Below are 20,985 nucleotides of genomic sequence, written 5' to 3' on the forward strand. Positions count from 1 at the left end.
GGCAAATAATGTATACCTCCCCTGCTTTCCAAACTAAATAACCTATTTCTTCATTATTTCCCTTATTTCTATTCTTGAAGAACCCTAACCTGCAAACTAAAACCCTCGTTCACCCCTTCACTATCTCTTCTCATTCTAAAACCTAATCGAATCACACTGCAACTGCCACTGCAATTGCTGCTTCACCATCGCCACCACTACCAATGCTGCCCAGCTGCACCACATCCTCTTTACCGCTACCAACACTGCCTATCCCCACTCAATCCCCTTTCTCGTACTAAGTAACTCATCTCAGATGGTCTCACACCTTCGGACATGGACGCCACCCAAGGCATCCCTTCCCTTTGTCAATCCACCAGCAAGACCTGCTTGCTCCACTTCCACAATCTCCTCTTGCAAAGTTGCAGAGAGGTGAGCTGCGTCAAAATCCCAGCTCCGACACTACTCTGTCAAGATGATTATAAGAAGCGTCAAAGGAAGTGAGACCAGTAAAGTTCCCAAATCCAGGTGGGGTTTTCCAGAAACTCGTTCCTTTAACTAATGGGGATAGTTAATGGAGTGGGTTCAGTTATTAATTAGTTTGAAAAGCAGGGGAGGTATGTGTTAGTTGTCAAACCTCACAGGTGAAAGTATAATTAAAGCAAACCTCAAGGAAGGTATATGTAAATTACACTTGGTTTTTTTTTATTATAAAGAATAAGGGAAATATAAAAATTAAGGGTAAATTTTTGCTTTTACTTCATTAAAATATTTTTACCCTCACAAATGTTTCTGTCGAGTTAGAGTAGAGGGGGTAATTCTTGTAAATTCAATTTTAAAGGAATCACTATTTGGAATGGTTTCAATTTCAAAATTTCATTGATTTCTTAAACAAGTCAACAAATATAGTTTTGATCAGAAATGAAATTGTTTGGTAGCGAACATTGAAAAATAGTTCATGAATAAAATATTTATAATTCGAAGTTATTAAAATAGATTTTATTTCTTCTTCTTCCTCCACCACCAAACAAGCATCCGAATCTCCCAACCCAATTTCATCACTCTACCTGACAATAGGAAAGGGACTACTGAAACCTTCAGCAAGGTAATGAAAGAAAGGGATTGAGTTCTTTATCCGGGAGCATAGCACATGTTAGTGCTCTTGTGTCTCTCTCTCTCTCTCCCCTCCCACAACAGAAGGCAGATGCCATTTCATATGGGAAGGAGAGTGATAGATATAGGGAGGTGCTAGCAGCTGCTTCCTTTTCTCTCAAACCACTCCTCATCTTCCAGCCCTCTTTTTGTGGAAATCCATTTGGATGGGTTCAGTTGGCATTCGGACTGAATTTATTCAAGCTCAAAACATCATCGATCTCATTACCAAGCTGCTTCACCAATCACCAGTACCCAAGAAAGAGAAATCACAGATATCCCATCAAAGGATAAGTTAATTATCATTTGAGATGGAAGCTTTGAACCTAGTGGTGCAAGTTTGGCCTTGTCAGCCCGAACTTGTCCTGAGCCCGAACAGGGCCTGGGCTGAGAAATTGGGCCTTGAGAGCGGATCAGGACTAGAAATTTTTGGCCCTGAGTCAGGGTCGGGTCATGTTAGGGTTGAGGTTTCAGGCTAAGCTTGGCCCGGCCCGGCCCGACCCTGTTTTAAGTTATACTATGAAATATTTATTGATATGTTTTAAGTTATGCTATAAAATATATATTGATATAATATATATTTTATAAACTTTAAATGTCATCCACATTTTGTTATATAATATATTATATATGAAGACAATAAATGATATAATACATTTTATTACAGTGTTATTTTATGTAAAATTGATAATTTTCTCCACGGTCCATTCTAACCCATGCATTTCCTTCTCCCTCCCCATGATAAGGGCCAATCAGAGTCAGCCCGGCCTGACCTTGAGGGTGGGTTAGGGTTGAATTTTTGTGGCCCTGAGTTAGCGTTGGATCGGGCCTGGGCCCAGCTAAAGGGACTTAGGGTTGGGCTAGGGTTCTATAACGCCCAGCCCAACCCGACCTTGCTGCAGCCCTATTTGAACCTACTTCCAAGCATAGAGATTGGCCAGCTATTATACTTGCTTACAATCATATCACATCTGCCTATGTGGATTTTGGTGGTACAAGATCAACTAAAGAAGCAGAAGCCGGAGGTATTTTGCAGGGAGTAAAGTCATTGGTGCAAATATCAAAAGGAAAAATCTTCCAAGCTATTGCAAGGAATAAAAGGACTGTTGGAGAAAAGGGAAGCAATGGAAAGAGATAGGGGGAAGAAAACAAATATAATACTGAGTGCTATGTATATAGAGTCAACAAATTAAGATAAAAACAATCATTTAAATGAGTCTACATGGTATGAAATCAAAGTAAATAAGTGACATGTATGTAAAGAAAGTTAAGAATTTGAGGAGTTGCCAAAGAAAAATTAGGGAAAAAAAGTATTGCATTCCAAAAATCTAGACCTAGCTAGAAATTTGTGACACTTTGCCAAAATAAACTGAAATGATTGAAGACCCTAAGAGTGTGTTTGGTAACGTTTAGAACAGCGTTCTGAATAGTTATTTTGTTCAAAAAGAACAAAAAAACATGAAAAAGTGTTTGGCTTTGCTGTTCGTTTTTTTGTTCTTTTAGAACGAACCGGAGGTCTTGAGCACCAAAAGAACGGAGACGGTCTGCAAAAAACAAAGAACGAACGAGCGACGGACTAAAGTCACAAACCCGTGATTTTTTGAGAGAAATCACGAAACTCACATATCTCTCGCTCTGCTACCACGAATTTGGGAGACGACGAAGGGCTCGCTCTGCAACCCTAGGTGAGATCTCTCATTCTCTCTCGCTCTCTCTCCCTCTCTATCTCTCGCATGCTCTGGTAACGTTGTTTCCCTCTCTCAGTTTCTCTCTCTCCCTCTCTATCTCTCGCACTCTCTGCACCTCTCTCTCGCTCTTTCCCTTTCTCTGTCTCACTCTCTCCTTCTCTCTGTGTGCAAACCTACTGAAACCCTAGTTGAGGTCTTTCTCCCAGTGTCTATTTCGCTTGCCCTCTCCCTCTCCCTCTCCCTACCGATTCTGCGTCATTGATTGTACTGGATTAATTGGGATTTTTGGCTGAGTTTCTAGTGTATAAACAGAGGGCTTTGGAAGGTATATTTGAATCCGTGGGAGGTGTTGCCTATTGAGGTGTTGAGGGTGAAAGCCGCAAAATATTTGATCTCACTCCAGTTGCCAGATTTGGCCGTTCTCATCTTCAAAATTTTCGCGGTCAATTTTCTCTCTATTTACGTCTCGCGTTCGCTCTCTGTTTAAGCTTATAATTAGGATTTTGCTTCATATTATGCCGATCTTCCGTTTTCATTTTCTTGATCTGGTTGGTTTCACAGAGCTTTCAATTGCTATAAGGTTATTATTCTATAGAATGAACGAATTAATTGGGTTTTCTTTTTCAGATTATGTATTTGTTAGGCAACTGTTTTGTTTTTTCTTCTCTTTATGATATCGATCAATTTTGATACTATGCTGTGTTCTATAGGGAAATGATTTTTTCTTCTTTTTTTGGATTGTATCATGGTAGTGGGTGTTTCTCTTATCCATCAGGTCGTTTTATTAGTTGCTAAAAGCTCCAATCTTTTTTCCTGAGATTTAATTTGTAATCCTGACCTATTTTTCTTGGGCTTTGTTTTTTATTTCTTTGCACAGTCTTAATTTGTAGTAAGTTGGCTTTAACCCTCTTTCAAGTTATTGGTTTGTACTACACTTCTATTCCTAATGGTGGTTGTCATGTTCTTGGGTATTAGTTTTCACTTTGCTGGTTTGCTCTTCATGTCTTGCTTTTTAAACTGTTTAGGTGGTTATGGTACTATGGAAGAACTGTTGGAGATGATAACATGGTCTCAACTAGGAATTCATGAGAAACCAGTAAGATGGGGTGCCCTTTAATCCAGGTTACTTTTCTCTTATGTTTCTTGCATTGAATTTGGCAACTGGGTTCTCATTCTCTCTTCCTCTGAAATTTGAGACAGGTGGGCTTGTTGAATGTTGATAAAATATTATGACAACTTACTTGCACTTTCAAAGGAGTGGAGGAAGGTTTTATAGAGGATTCAACAAGATAGATTGTAGTCTTAGCATATACAGCAGAAGAGCTGATCAGGAAAATGGAAGTAAGATGAAGACATTCTTTCTCTTCTTTCAAAAGTAAATATCATTGTTTCATAGTGTGGCAAACAATATATATATAAATTTACGTTAGAGTTGGTTGTTAAATTATTGGATTCTGTAAAGAAGAAGAGTTGCAAGAAGTGGCAGGGAATGATTGCTATTTGCAGGAGTATGCACCACTTCATGACAAGGTTGTACCCAGAAAAAACTGGGAAGTAGACCTATTAGTCTCTGCTACTAGTGGGCACCCTTTATATTCCAAATTCAACTTACTTATTTGAATACTGTTCAACTTACATTTTAATTTCTTCTCCATTACCAAATTGATACAAAACTGAATACTGTTCAAGTTATATTTTTAGTTCCTTCTCCATTACCAAATTGATACTAAAAGCCAATCTCTCTCTCTCACATTCTTGTGGACAATGTCTCTCAAGTTGCATGCATGTCTAACACTTGGGAGTAAGGACATGGAAGGGAAGATAGGGTGAAAGAGAAAAGTTAGAAGAGATACTGGTGTTTCTTAGGGGTTTATCTTATTTGAGTTTGTGGAATAAGCCTTTTCAATTTGGTTTCATTTTGTGGGTCGAAAGACTATGGCTGTCTCTTTCTCCATTTCAATAAAGCCAATGGTGGTTTTGAAGTTTTAGCCTTTCTAGCATTTCTTTAACTACCTAACAATCATCAACTTTTCTGCTACATTTGTTTGAAGACTGGTTTTGATTCTTATTTGCTTTTGATTTCAGACAATAAAATTTTCTTAACTAGATTTTTGTCAGGTAAACATTTTTGTTTTCTACACTGCAGGATCAGCTTTTGATTCATAGACTCCTGAAGAACAATGGCAATGTCTGGTGTCCCAAGGAGGGAAGGGAGTTGAGAGTTCATGAAGAAGTGGAGGAACTTGCCACTGATTTGGCGGACTATAGAGCTGAATTATGTGAGATATCAATGAAAGAGAGGGGGGTTCTTTGCCATCGCCTTATCTGGTGGTTCTCTCATCAACTTGATGGGGGTAAAAACGCTTTCCCTTTCCACAGCTTCGTTGAGTGATTTCTTTTGGTGCTTCTTGGGCCTCTAAAATTCATTCATTGCAAATTAATTCAAAAAAAGAATGGAGAATATAATTTGGTTTAATCTATTGTGTTAATTCATTGACAACTTGATGGGTCTTTAGCTCAAATTGGTAGAGCACTTGGAACATGCTCATGTTCCAAGAGGATGGTGGTTCGAGTCCACCAAGGCCCTCTTTATTCAACTGTTCATAGCATAGTCAGTCATGCTACTAATCCATACAAGAACCTAATTTTAATGGCATCTTTGAAATTTGACATATTTTTATACTTACTTTGGTTATGTTAATGAGATATTTTAATTTTATGCTAAGGTTGGTAAGTGAAAAGGATTTTACAAGTCTTATTTTGGTATAATTGACAAAGAAATGGCATTATTGTAACTAATATCAAATAGAAAAGAACAGGTTTTACCAAACACCATTTTAGTTCTGAATGTCGTTCTTGAGACCATTACGAAACGATCATTTTCGGTCTCAGAACGCTGTTCTAGACCAAGAACGCAAAAGAGCGTTTCTAGTAAAAAAGGGACATTCTTTGTTCAGACCGTTACCAAATGCAGCGTTACTTTATGTTTGAACTTTGAATGTAGTTATCCTTTTGTTGTTTGGTATCTAAGAATTGATTATAGAAACTTGGCAAAAGTTTTTCTTCATCCATGGGGTGAAGGGTTTCCCCACCAATCTACCGTCATCATCACTCCTTCTATATGTTGGAGGCCGAAAATGCCCTCCACTATTCCCCTATGCCCATTCAAATGCAATGCTGGCCATTGGAGAAGGAATTCCTCCTTCACCATAACTAAGGAAAACTCTCTCCTAGAAACTTTGACAAGAACCAAACAAATTTACCCAACTTTAATTCTTTCAAGAAAAAAATAAGAGAGAGACAAAATGCAAGCTAAATGAACATGGTTGCCACATATATTTGATATTAATATGATTATGAGTTATGACTTATGACCCACTGCACAGTTAGGATTAAGTAGATGGTGATTCTCTTTACCAGAAAAAAAGTAGCAGGCGATTCTTAATGTGAGTTTTATGGGTGCAACACTTGCAGTTCACTTTTAAGGAGTTTTAAGTCATTTTTGCGCATTATTATTAAAGTCACTATTAGCCCCACTGAATCTATATGTAATGTGCCTAATGGGTTTTGATTTTGTGTATGGACGCTAGATTGGGCTAGCCTAGTATGAGATAGCTTAAAGGGCTTGATTTAATGTGTTCCATCAGCTTTGGAACTTTTGACGTATCGGTCAAGTACCTAACATTCCCCATTACACACATATCACTATGTCTTTTACAAACACTTCATATGGGATCGTTTGCCTAAAAAAAAAAAAGCCCTGTAAATTTAAAATAGGAGGATGAAAAAAAAATATTTTTCCAAGAAATGATTGGGCTGTAAGGAGGCTCATAGAATTATAATTTTAACATTTTTTTGATATTAACAAAAGCTAAAAGGTGCTTACCAAAAAAAAAAAAGAAGCTAAAAAGTCTTGCACACCTTATCCATTTTTTTTTTTTGTTATGGTAATAACCTTATCCATCTTAGTGATGGTTAATTTTTTTATAAAACACTTGGACACCAATAAATGAGATAACCAATTTTATTATCATTTTGGATAACAAATTTTCTCCCTAACAACGACATAAGATAATATATTTTTTTTAAGGAAAAAAAGGGCATGCAGACATTAAAATTAATATCGTGCTTGTCACATTTTCATCTCGTACGTATATGATGCCAATAGATGAGGCTAGCCTATAGATCTCTCTCTCTCTCTCTCTCTCTCTCTACACACACACACACACACTATCTTTCTTGTCATTAATATTGTGGACTCCCTATTGTACAATCCACCATCCATAGAAAGAGGTGTTTGCCACATTTCCATCTCTAACGTATATGATATAATATATGATAGTAGCATATAGATTTCTTTCTCTCACTGCACACACACATAATCTTTCCCATTATTAATACTGTAGACACCCTGTTGTGACAGATTCTGATCCGAGCTGCGATCCACTTGGTCGGGTCGACCTGCACAGGTAGACAACAGAAGACAAGGAAGTGTCGGCCTGGACCGGTTAGTACATTCCGATGCCTAAGTCAAACCTCTGCAACAGATAATATCCCAAAGTTAGGAACTTAAGGAAAATGAATAGTTTTTGGACCCCTTTACCTGGGTTAGGCACGTCTATTTATAGATCTTAGATACTAGATCGATATATGTGCTTGCTTGATCCTAGATGGTAATGTTGGCTCCATGTAGTCCTAGGTGACACGTGTCAGGCCGGTAGGCACGTCGAAGGTGTGACTTTGACCTGATCGAAGCCCCTGGTTAGGTTAGTTAACCGTACCATCTCCTAGCCGTGTTAGGTCGACCCGAGGCCATTATCCCAACCCGAGTCCTGGGCGAGTATGTTTGTTGTCCAGTTCTCCACATTTTGCTTGGGGACCGGTCGGGGTGAACTATGACTCATCATGGACCCCCACTCTTATTGAACATGCTTGTTTGACGAGAGTAGGTCAGTTTGCTCTCCGGTCATGTTTGATAATGCTCTCATGCGATCGGTCTTTCCCATTTGTGGGCTAAACTGATGTGACATCTTTGTATTTATTGCAATCTGTACTACGCCTTGGGAAGACAATCGTCGATGCGACTCGTCCATCCGTGATCTGACGTGTGGCGTCAGTCATGATTATGTCTTGGGTATAGAGATCATCGCGTGTTCTCGACCGTTTGATTCTTTCAATCTGGTCCATTGGATTCTACTGCCTACCTGCCCTTCAGGCCTATAAATAGGTGTTTCATTTCTTTCATTTTTGTGCTTTTTGTGTCATTTGGTGATCGGTGCTATCTGCTCAGCTCTGTTGCTCTCTAGTGTTCAGCTCTCTCCGTCGTCTAGTTCAGCTCATCCCTTTTTTCCCCTCTTCCTATCGGTAAGTATCTTTGTAATCTTATTCCTCATGTCTTCCAACAGCGACTACAAACCCGTCCCTGGCAAGGGCGATGTAAAAGGTTTTAGCGAGGATAGTGATCCTGAGAGCAAAGGCTCCGGATCTTCCTATTATTCCAGTGACAGTGAGAGTGGTGAGATAGTTTCTAGGACGGGGAAGGATGTAGAGGTAAGGCAGCCCGTTGTCCAACCCAACCAAGAGGCTGTGGTGTCCTCTGGTTGTGCACCTGATCAGGAGGCTGCCGTGCCTTCTGGTCAGGAAGACCATGAAGAGGGGCAAGGATCTGTAGGTCGGGATGAAGGTGATGAGGATTCCACCGAATCGAAGGAGCAGGAGGAGGAGGAGGAAGTAGAGTTCCTCGAGGCTTGAAATCATGCCCTGGTGAGGGTCGAGGATTATGAGTGCACCTTAAAGGACTCGGCCGTCGAAACCATTAGGAAGAAATATTTCATCCCCCCGACGTAGTGATGCACCGTCCTAATTGCCACGAGAGGGCTTGCTCGACCCGTGCTCCCGAAGTCTGTCTTCACCTTGACGTTTTCATGGTGGGTTTTCATTTTCTAGTTTATTGGTTTGTGACCGATGTACTCGACCACTGGGGGTTGGCCTCAGGTCAGGTCATGCTAAATTCCTGGAAAGCAATTTTTAGTTTTTATATTTACATGTCTCTCCGTGGTCGTGAGCCGACCCTCCCTCTCTTTGCTTAATTCTATTCCTTGAAAAAGTACAATGAGGGCTGGTATTACTTCTACCGCTGGGACCTGGGCGAGAAGTGGGACTGGTTCAAGTTTTACGACGAAGTGCTGTCCTCCAATAAATACTGGAAGGGAAAGTTTTTCTTCGCGGTCATCCCGGGGAATCTGCTGAGGTCGGGTGCCCCAAGATCAATCTTCGGGTCAGGAATCGTGTGGTTGGTCTGACCTGAGACGAACAAGAGTCGGTGAAAGCCACCCTTGTCGGTCCCCAATTTAATGTACAAAATCTGAAATCGGAGGCCTTCCTCTTCAAATGGGGTCTCAGTCCTGGTTAGTCCAACCTTCCTTACTTTTCTTAATTAACTTCCTCTATTATTTTCTCCTTTTCTAGACCGATGATGTTATTTCTTTCGCGAAACAGGAGAAGAAGGCAGCTGATGGAGCTACGAATTCCAGACCAGAGCAGGTAACTGCCTTGGGAGTTTTGAAGAAAGGAAAAGAGAAGGAGAGAGAGAGAAGGGGGTCGTGGTCGACCCTCACGGGAAGGGTACTGTTCATCCCGAGGGTGAACTCCACCCCCAAGCCCGACAACAAGAGGAAGCATGGGGAACAACATCTTCCTGGCAAGCACAGGAAGATGAGAAAGCAATTTAAGGGGAGCCCCTCCCTGGGGGTAAGCGAGGATCAACTCCCCCTCACCATCCTCTCTTCCCGGATTGCCGCTCATGGTCCATCCCCTTTCAACCCTGGTTGGATGGTGAACACCGATGATTCACCTTATGATGACTTCTCTGTGGGTTGGGAGGTCCTGATCAAGGAACGTCTCCCGCGGGACTCGGCTTGGCTCAAGTCCCTCTCACACGGTTGTTTCGCGGACCTTGCCTACAAGGAGGTCACCAAGGTAACCCCTTCTATCATTAATAAATTTTTCATGAGGCCAAGTCGGGTTTGTGCTTACTTCTTTCTTTCTTGTAGGGTCTCCTTTCTTCTGTCGAAGCCATCCAGCAAGTCGAGCAACTCATGGAGTTGAACCGCAAGTTGGCCCAAGAGTTGAAGGAATCCAAGGGGTTCATCGAGACCCTCACCAAGAGCAACGAGGAGGTCAAGACTGACCTGGGGAACATGAGGACCCAACTTTCCGAGACTATGACCCTGTATGGTAAGCTACTGGATGAGCAGACCCGTCTTAATGACAACATCAGGGTCATGTCCGACGAGCTCGCCCAGGTCAGGTCAGAGAAGGAATAGCTAAAGAAAGACTTTGCTGATGAGGTACCGACTGCTCAGGAGGAGGCCATTGAGGCCTTCAAGTCCTCCAAGGAGTTCGAGGACCTCGTCTATGACTATAATGCAGAAGTCTTCTCCCTTGGTGCCAATACGACTTGCCACCACATCCACAAGACCAACCCAGGGTATGGTTTCTTTGATTATCGATAGTATGACCTTGCGGTTGAGAAGGAGGTGGCCGAGGCCAAGGAAAAATTTCAAAAAGAGGCAGCTGAAGATGTCATTCCCGTCCTTTCTGAGGCCACCACCCTTGTGGATGACGTGAAGACCCTTGATGCTGATGCTTCCTCCCGAGCTACCCCTGTCGATGATTCCAAGCTCCCTCCAGTCGTCTTAAGTCAGGACAACAACGATGTTGTTATTGATTGATGCTATTTTTGGAATACTTGTACTCTTTTCTCTCTCTCTTTTTTTAATGAAGTCAGGACAACAACTTGTAAGATTTTGTCGGGGTCGATCGTTTTGGTGCCGACCCGTTCTGTAACAGTTCATATATTTAATGAAGCCCTCTTTCTTCTTCATATGACACTTATTTATGTGTTTGTTTCTCTCTCTAGTTCTTCTTTTTTTTTTTTGTGAGTAGTTTCCCTTAATCCCTTTGTGATAAGGACCTATATGATTCTTCTATCCATCAATCAGTTTCATGGGAAAGGCCTTTCAGTTCCCATGGATGGGGACCTTCTTGAACCTGTGGTCAAGCAGGGAACCTCATGGGTGATGTCTTTTGCTTCTTACTTATGAGGACTTCCCTGACACTGAGGTCGGGTATGGGTACCTCCCAGGGAGTTCTTTGGTTCCTCCCGGATGAGGATCGTCCGGACCTTGAGGTTAGGAAGGGTGCCTCATGGGTGAGGTCTTTTGTCCCTTATGGATGAGGACCTTCTTGACCCTGAGGTCAGGAAGGGTGCCTCATGGGTGAGGTCTTTTGTCCGTCATGGATGAGGACCTTCTCGACCCTGAGGTCGGGAAGGGTGCCTCACGGGTGAGGTCTTTTGCCCATCACAGATGAGGACCTTCCCGACCCTGAGGTCGGGAAGGGTGCCTCATGGGTGAGGTCTTTTGTCCCTCATGGATGAGGAACTTCCTAAAAGAAAATTTAGACTGGTTGGCTGGTTAAGAGTATTAATATTTTGAATCCCGCATTTGTATATTCCTTTTTGCTATGTGGTTGATACATGGTGACAAAGATGTAGAAGATAAGTGGAGTGATTCCATAGGTAGTGGTCGGGTTAGGGTTTTACTAATAAAACCTTCTTCTCCAAATTCCACGGTCTTGGGATGTCTTCACCCCCCGTAGTTTGCAGCCGATATGTCCCTAGTCGAATCATTCTGGAAACTATGTAAGAGCCTTCCCAATTTGGAGACAGCTTGGTCACGTGCCATGGGTATGATGCATTGGCTTTTTGGAGCACTAGGTCTCCTGTTCTGAAGGTCCTTAGTCAAACTCGGGAGTTGTAATACCAAGCCGTCCTCTATTGGTAAGATGCATTCCTGATCAAGGCATTCTCCCACTTCTCATCCAAGAAGTCTAAGTTCGCCTGAAGACCATCCTCATTCAGTTCCTCATTGAGAGTCGTGACTTGATGTGATGTGGCCAGGACTTCAACAGGTGCCATGGCTTCCGCACCATATGCCAATCTGAAAGACGTCTCCCCGATTGGTGTCCGGACCGTCATTCTATATGCCCACAAAGCACTTGGTAGTTCATCGACCCATCTTCCCTTGGCCTCGAGCAGTCTTTTTCCCGTTCAGTAGAGTTCGATTCATGACTTCCACCTACCCATTACACTGAGGGTGAGCTATAGAGATCTTCCTGAACTCGACGTGGTAGTGCTCGTAGAAGGCCCTAAAAGCGGGATTGTCGAATTGCTTGTCGTTGTCAATGAGCAAGACTTTTGGGAGGCCGAACCGATCGATGACCTTGTCGCGAAAGAACTTCTCCATGTTCTTCTCCATGATGGTTGCCAGTGGTTCGGCTTTAACCCACTTGGTGAAGTAGTCGATGGCAACCACTAGAAATTTTTTATTTTCGGAGGCTAGGGTGAAATTCCCAAGTAGGTCCATTCCCCACATTGCGAATGGTATGGGGCTGAGCACCGAGGTCAATGGGGTTGCTGGCCGATATGGTATCGGGGCGAACAGCTGACACTGTTCACATGTTGTTACGTAATTGACTGCTTCCTCCTGCATTTTAGGCCAGTAGAAACCCTACCATAGGATCTTGTAGGCCAATGTCTAACCCAGGTGATTACCGCAGATCCCCTCGTGTACTTCGACCAAAGCATATTGGGCCCCTGCTGGCCCGAGGCATCTCAAAAGGGGTGCACTGATCGATCTCTTGTAGAGCACTCCATCTATCAGAGTACACCGTGCTGCTCTTCTTACAACTTTTTGTTAGACAAGTGTGTGTCCATCAAACCTGTTTCGGTCCGGTTCAACCCAGTTCACCTTTATATTGAACTTTTATACATTTTAGTTTAATATTATCACATGCGACATAAACTTTTTGAGCATTATGTGTCTGTAAGTTTTACTTAAAATGGTAGTCACGACTAGGGTTTGGGCTGGGCACCCTTATCATATGGTCGTCGCATTGGGTATGCCTAGACATGTGATGTCAGGGTACGAATGCGAGTGCTCACATGTTTGATGTGCGCATTGATGAAGAATCTACTTTGTTGATTCCCTCATGTATTACTGCCAGATGTAGGAAGGGATAAACATATGTCATCGACACCCTTTGCCTGAGGGAACCCTGTCACTGCAAAGTGTGATCTCATTCTTTGGTTCATCAATGATTGAGACTCAAGCGAGTCAAAGCCGATGTTCTGGGAATGCGTGAACACTTTGTGAGTGAAGGAGTTATCCAACATGATCACCACTACCCGATTAGGGGAACACCAAGATTGAGACTATCTGTGTATGGTCGGATCAAAATCTAGATCCAGTGCCGTTTTGGAAATGGTTTTGCAAAAATCTATTTTACATAAAATGATAGATTATATATATAAGTATTTGAATAAAGTGTTTTATCGAGTTTTGCGGGACCCGATCAGATACACAGACGCTCTTATACGGACATGTACTATGGATTGGGGTTTGGCAGTACATGTGTACCTTCCTTAGATTCCATAATGATGGTGTTGATTAGTGGGGGGGGGTTTGTATATGATAATTTGTTATCATATAGGGAGTTATTTAGAATTTACTAATTTAATTAGTTCTTTTTTTAATTAATGGATATGGTATGGTGCTAATTGTAATTATCTATAAATATTAAATAAAGTAACTATTTAATACTTTCCCTATTAGAGTCTTCTTCTTCACCTTTTTGAAGCACTTTAAGTTTAAAACTGCCAAACTGAGAGAGAGAGAGTCTGACTTTCATAGGGATTAAACAAATCTCAGGTTTTTTAATTAAACCCTACATCAATAAAAAGGAACAAAAATGTAGAGGGGGCAAACAGTGCTCTACGTTTCAGCCTGGCCCCCTCTCTCCTACGATTTGGTCTCTCTCTCTCTCTCTCTCTCTCTCCCGCTTGTGATCTCTCTCCTTCTTCTTCTAGTTTCTCTCATCTGTGTTTGACAATTAGGGTTTGTGAAACCCTGCATCTATGCTGAAGAATTTGAGAGCATCTGGGATTGGCTTGAAGAACCTTGGTAGCACCATTGGAGGTTCAGATCTGGTACTTGGAGCGCTCACTGGAGGAAGAACCATTGTCTATTGGAGGAGCAACACTTGAGGCTCACCAAGTTAGCAATTCTTGATTAATTTCTTTAGTTATTAATTATTAATATTTATGGGATGCGAAAGAAACTCGAATCGATTTATTTCCATTGCACATTCGAGTATGGGATAGATCCCTCTTTTCATGTGATGGATTAGAGATGATTTTCTTCGTCCCATTTGTGCCATAATTGCATGGGACACCTGAGGGAAGGAGAAACCCTCACAGGGATGGGCGACCATGGGAAACCCTAAAATTAAAATGGGGCACCCATGAGACACCATGGGCTAACCCAGGGCGTGCAATACCCTAATTGATTTATAATTGGTTTTCCTACGAAACCGGTGTTTGATCCTCGGACCGTAGTTTGACCTACAGTGTGGTATTAGAGCCACCTTTCCCACCCATGAATATTAGATAATTTAATGGTTAATATGATTATCATGAGTGGGATGCAAGTTTGCACATGGGTGGTTATATTATGGTTGTTGTAACAACCTTCCCATGTGCACATGGGTAGTTACAAGGTTGTTAGTGTAACAACTTGCCCATGTGATGATGGATTTGGTAATTAATTTATGGGAAGTAGTTTTATGTCCGGGAGTGTGGCCTACGCCAGCACTCCCATGAGTCTATCTCTCTCCTCCTCAAAACAAGGGGTCAAAGGTGTCTTTTCATATGGGGAGGAGAGAGATAGACTCATGGGAGTGCTGGCTTAGGCCACACTCCTGGACAGAGAACTTTCTCCCTTAATTTATTTATTCCAATTGTTGAAACATGGTATCCAAGTGGGGATGATAATTAATTTTTATTTAAAAATTTTTCATCATGGTTATATGTGGGGGGGGGGGGAGCGAACGCAGCCAAGCCACTGCGCAACCCCTCCCCCCTTTCCCTGCCCATGTGCGTGGCCCATACATGGGCTGCTACTTGCGAGCAGCAAGCTTGCGGGCTGCGGCCTGTAGGCTACTATCCATGGGCTGCTGCCTGCGGGCTGTAGCCTTGGGCTACTGCCCGTTGGCTCGAGGCCTATGGACTGCACAGGGGGTGCATGTGGGCGGCATGCACTCTCCTTTGATTCCCCTCCGGTTTTAAATAAAAAAAAAGGGTTATTTTTCAAAACAGAATTTTTTAAGTTTGTTTTGTTTTTGGAGGAAGAAGATGGGTGGAGGGATCCCTCCCTCCACCCACTTGCAATTAAAATGAGATTTTAATTTTATGGGCTTGGATACATGTTATCACATGTGATGTGGTGGTTCAATAATTGAAGAGATCCATGTTATTTTAGTTTACTTGCTTTAATAATACCGCTATCTCATAATCACTTTTAATTAATGTTGATTAGTTATGTTGTTTAAATCTATCCATGATGTGTGAGAGTTGATTAATCCCTCTTTGATTATAATACATGTATGATATGGACTAGTCTTAATCGATAGACATGTCCATGGCCTCCTATTGAAGATAAATGTAGAAAGTGTGTGACATGACCCCGCATAAGCCGACAGGACATTGCCAAGACCTCTGTCACACATTTATCTATATTTACCTCTATCTAGATACGCTAAGGTATGGATAGTAAAAGGGCACTGCGATAGTGGACCATCTTTCATGATTCCATGATTCTAACTAATGCAATAGGTAAGTACATGACTTGGGTGTATGTCAGCCGACAGGATCTGGACACATGACACCCAGGTGCCCAAAAATATTGGAAGCCCATGAGGCGGACAGCTTAGTCCACACTACCACGGTGTGTATAATGACTTCCGACAGGGTAAGTTATGCATGCAAGGGTTGTAGGTATCCAATTCATCTTTTAGGTCATGAGGGAGACCCAAATCATGAAAGCCCATTGATATGTGTATGCTCAATTTATTAATTTCAATGGTTGTTAATAAGCATGTGTTTTTTACTTGTACATGTGTAGATTACTTTACAATGGCTGTCGTTAATTCCAACCTGTTAACACTCATTAGCGAATACAAACTTAATGATATGAACTATGTTGATTGGTACTGGAGCATTAAGTTGCTCCTAACTGCTAAAGGACTGTACACAGTTCTAGATGAACAAGTTCCTACTCAACCCGATCCAAATGATTTTGAGACAAATGAAGAGATGCAGGATTTCCTCATGAGGGATTCTAAGGCATCACTTTATATCCTAGGATCGTTGGAAAAATCAGTTCTGGACTCGGTCAAGGATATACGCACTGCTGGGAGTAAGATAGATAAGCTTGCTGAATTGTTCAACAGGCAGTTGACACACGTCCATTCTGATGTGGTGAGTCAAATCCACAACACCAAGATGTCCCAAGGGACTCCAGTGATGGATCATGTATTGAAGATGATCAATCTGTTTAAAAAACTAGAATCCATGGGGACTGATTTCAGCTTGCGATACAAGACCGATGTGATCTTAACGTCACTCATTCCTGCCTATGCACCCTTTAAGATGTCTTACAAGATGTCTGATAAGAAGATGGAGCTCACCGAGCTTGTTAACGCATTGGTAGAGGCAGAGGCTTCCTTGAAAATGGATAAGGCTGAGGTTAATGCAACTAATGTGAAGCCTTCTTCAAATGGGAAGAAGAAGAAAAAGGGAAGTAAGGGTAAGACCCTGAAAACCAAGGGTGGGAAGTCTGGCAATAAAGGCAAAGGCAAGTGCTTCTATTGCAAGAAGGAGGGCCACTGAAAAAGGAAATATCGTGCTTACCTGGCGACTTTGAAAGACAAGAAGCCGGATGAAAAAGAGGCTACTAAAGAAGGTACATGTGATGTTCACGTTCTTTATGAGTCTAATTTATCTTTTGAACCGACCAATTCTTGATTGGTGGATAGTAGTTCCACTATTCCCGTTTGCAATGATTTGTAGGGGTTCAAGGAGATAAGGAACTTGAAAAGAAATGAGGTACGTCTTCGGATGGGCACTAGAGCTGAAACCATGGTGATAGCTGTGGAAACTTTTATTTTGAATTTTAATTCTACTTGTTTAGTTTTAAAGGATTGCTATTATGTACCCTCTTTTAAGAGGAAGATTATTTCAGTCTCAAAACTTGGTTTGGACGGGTATAGTTTCTACTTTAATTCTAAATTAATTATTCATTTTAATAATTCCTTTGTGGTATCCGGAAATATGCAAAGTGGTTTGTACTTTCTAGATTGCCCTATTAGAATGAATGTTGTTTCAAATGTTGATTTGAAATGGAAAGCAGCTCCAGTGAACTCAACATACCTGTGGCATCTAAGATTAGGTCACATTAACTTGGACCGAATCAGTAGACTGGTGAGGGATGGGCCCTTAAAGAGTCTGAGGGTGGAACCATTCCCCACATGTGAGTCATGCCTTCAGGGCAAAATAACCAAGAAACCCTTTAGCAATAAAGGTACTAAAGCCACAGATCTTGTAAAGTTGATACACACTGACGTGTGTGGACCCATAAACATACAAGCAAGGTATGGGTATGAGTACTTTATCATATTCACCGATGATTACTCTAGATATGGATACATGTACTTGATGCGTAGGAAATCGGAGGCCTTTGATAAATTCAAAGAATTCTAAGCCAAGGTCGAAAGATAGCTCGATAAACGCGTCAAGTCCTTATGATCAGATCGTGGAGGGGAGTATCTATTGGATGAATTTAAAGAATATCTCATATCACAAGGGATAGTTAGTCAACTAACTAATCTAGGCGCACCACAATAAAATGGTGTATCCGGACGATGCAACTGGACTCTATTGGATATGGTTTGGACGATGCTCACTTATAGTGAGCTGCCTCTCTCTTTCTGGGGGTATGCTTTAGAGACAGTAATTTATATTTTGAATATGGTTCCATCCAAGTCTGTAGCCAAGACATCCTTTGAGTTGTGGAACGGGCGCAAGCCCAGTCTTCAACATCTTAGGGTATGGGGTTGCTTAGCACATATGCGAAAACAACAGACAGACAAGTTGGAATCCAGGACTTCAAGATGCTATTTCTTAGGCTACCCCAAAGACATGATAGGCTATTATTTCTATGACCCGGTTGACCAAAAGGTCATTGTAAGTAAACATGTCACATTTCTGGAGGAAGAAATGATGACCCAAAGGTCCGAACCAGTAGTCATTAAAGAGCTATCGGATAGCTCAGAAACATCACTTCCACAAGTGAGACCAATTGACATACCCGCTGAAATACCAACACCTAAGGAACCTCGACGCAGTGGTAGGACTATTAGACCACCCACCAAGCTTACTCTTCTAACCGAAGAGGAAATAGTGGAAGAGTTCCACATGGTATCGGTTGAATTGAATGATGATCCGATGACATACTCTGAGGCTCTAAAGGATGTTGATGCCACTAGGTGGCTGGAGGCAATGCGCTCTAAAATCAATTCAATGCATTCCAATAAGGTCTAGACTCTAGTCGATCCACCACTTGGCGTTAAGCCGATTGGATGCAAATGAATCTTCAAGAGGAAGAAGGGCGCAGATGGAAAGGTTGAAAGATTCAAAGCAAGACTGGTGGCAAAGGGCTATACCCAAAAAGAGGGTATAGACTATGAGGAAACCTTTTCACCAGTGGCAATGATGAAATCCATTAGGATTTTATTGGCTATCGTTGCATACTTAGATTATGAGATCTGGCAGATGGATGAGTAGACTGCATTTCTGAATGGGTTCCTTCAAGAGGAAATCTACATGGAACAGCTAGAGGGGTTCTCTTCCTTAGATGAAGAAAGAAAGGTATGCAAATTGCAGAGGTCCATTTATGGACTGAAGCAGGCTTCCAAGAGCTAGAACATCAGGTTTGATCAAAACATGGATGAACCATGCGTTTACAAGAAGATCAGTGGGAGGGCAGTATGTTTTCTTATTTTATACGTAGATGGCATATTGCTCATTGGTAACGATATAGGTTTTCTTTAATCAGTAAAATAGTGGTTATCCACAACGTTTTCGATGAAAGACCTTGGTGAAGCTAGCTATATCCTTGGGATCAAACTCGTGAGAGATTGCTAGAAAAGGATGCTAGGCTTATCACAGGCTACCTATATAGACAAAGTCCTGACCAGATTTAGCATGGAGAACTCCAAACAGGGAAGTGTTCCCTTCCGACATGGAGTCAGTCTTTCCAGATCTCAATGTCCTCAATCTCAGACGAACATTGAAGAGATGAAGAGGATTCCCTATGCTTCAGCAGTAGGGAGTCTTATGTACGCTATGTTGTGTACGAGGCCGAACATTTGCTATGCAATAGGTATGGTAAGTCGTTATCAATCTAACCCTGGACGCGAGCATTGGAGTGTTGTCAAGAATATCCTTAAGTACCTGAGAAGGACTAAGAAATATTTCTTGGTTTTTAGATCTGATCAGTTGTCAGTATTGGGATACACAGATTCAAATTTTCAAATTGATAAGAATGACAGAAAATCCACGTCCGGGATGGTATATCTAATGGGTGGAGGTGCCACTGTGTGGTGGAGTGCGAAACAGAAGTCTACAGCCGATTCCACTACCAAAGCAGAATACCTTGTAGTTTGCGATGCAGTAAAAGAAGGTGTTCGGCTGAGGAAATTCCTATCAGATTTGGAGGTTGTCCCTAACCTTTTCAAGGGCCCCATACCCCTATTATGTGACAACAGAGGGGCCATTGCACAAGCTAAAGAGCCTAGGGCTCATTAGAGGAACAAGCACGTGCAGCGAAAGTATCACCTCATCAGAGAGATTATCCAGGAGGACGACGTGAGTATCTCCAAAGTGGACACAACTAAAAATGTGTCTGATGCCATGATAAAGGGTTTGTCTCCGGGGGTGTTTGAGAAGCACATGGAGGGCATGGGTTTAAAATGTATGGGGAATTGGCTTTGATGTACAAGTGGGAGATTGTTGGACAAATGTGTGTCCATCAAACCCGATTTGGTCCGGTTCAACCCGGTTCACCTTTGTATTGAACTTTTATACATTTTAGTTTAATATTATCACATGTGATATAAACTTTTTGAGCATTATGTGTCCGTAAGTTTTACTTAAAATGGTAGTCGCGACTAGGGTTTGGGCTAGCCACCCTTATCATATGTTCATCACATTGGGTATGCCTAGACATGTGATGTCAGGGTACGAATGCGAGTGCTCACATGTTTGACGTGTGCATTGGCGAAGAATATACTTTGTCGATTTCCTCATGTATTACTTCTAGATGTAGAAAGGGATAGACATGTGTCATCGACATCCTTTGCCTGAGAGTCGCTGCAAAGTGTGATCTCATTCTTTGGTTCATCAATGACTGAGACTCAAGCGAGTCAAAGCCAGTGTTTTGGGAATGCGTGAACACTTTGTGAGTGAAGGAGTTATCCAACATGGTCACCACTGTCCGATTAGGGGAACACAAAGATTGTGACTGTCTGTGTATGGTCGGATCAGAATCTGGATCCAGTGCCGTTTTGAAAATGATTTTGCAAAAATCTATTTTACATAAAATGATAGATTATATATATAATTATTTGAATAAAGCGTTTTATCGAGTTTTGCGGGACCCGATCAGATACATAGACGCTCTTGTATGGACATGTACTATGGATTGGGGTTTGGCAGTACATGTGTACATACCCTAGATTCCATAATGATGATGTTGATTAGTGGGGGGTTGTATATGATAATTTGTTATCATATAGGGAGTTATTTGGAATTTACTAATTTTATTGGTTCTTTATTTAATTAATGGATATGGTGCTAATTATAATTATCCATAAATATTAAATAAAGTAACTAATTAATACTTTCCCTATTAGATTTTGCTTCTTCACCTGTTTGAAGCACTTTAAGTTCAAACAAAACTGCCAAACTGAGAGAGAGAGAGTCTGACTCTCACAGGGATTAAACAAATCTCAAGTTTTTTAATTAAAACCCCAGATCTATAAAAGGGGACCAAAATGCAGAGGGGGCAGACAGTGCTCTGCATTTCAGCCTGGCCCCCTCTCTCCTGCGTTTTGGTCTCTCTCTCTCTCCCTCTTGTGATCTCTCTCCTTCTAAAGTGTTTGAGAGTTAGGGTTTGTGAAACCCTGGATCTGTGCTGAAGAATTTGAG

Source organism: Telopea speciosissima, chromosome 3 (assembly GCF_018873765.1).
Source record: "Telopea speciosissima isolate NSW1024214 ecotype Mountain lineage chromosome 3, Tspe_v1, whole genome shotgun sequence".
NCBI lineage: Eukaryota > Viridiplantae > Streptophyta > Magnoliopsida > Proteales > Proteaceae > Telopea > Telopea speciosissima.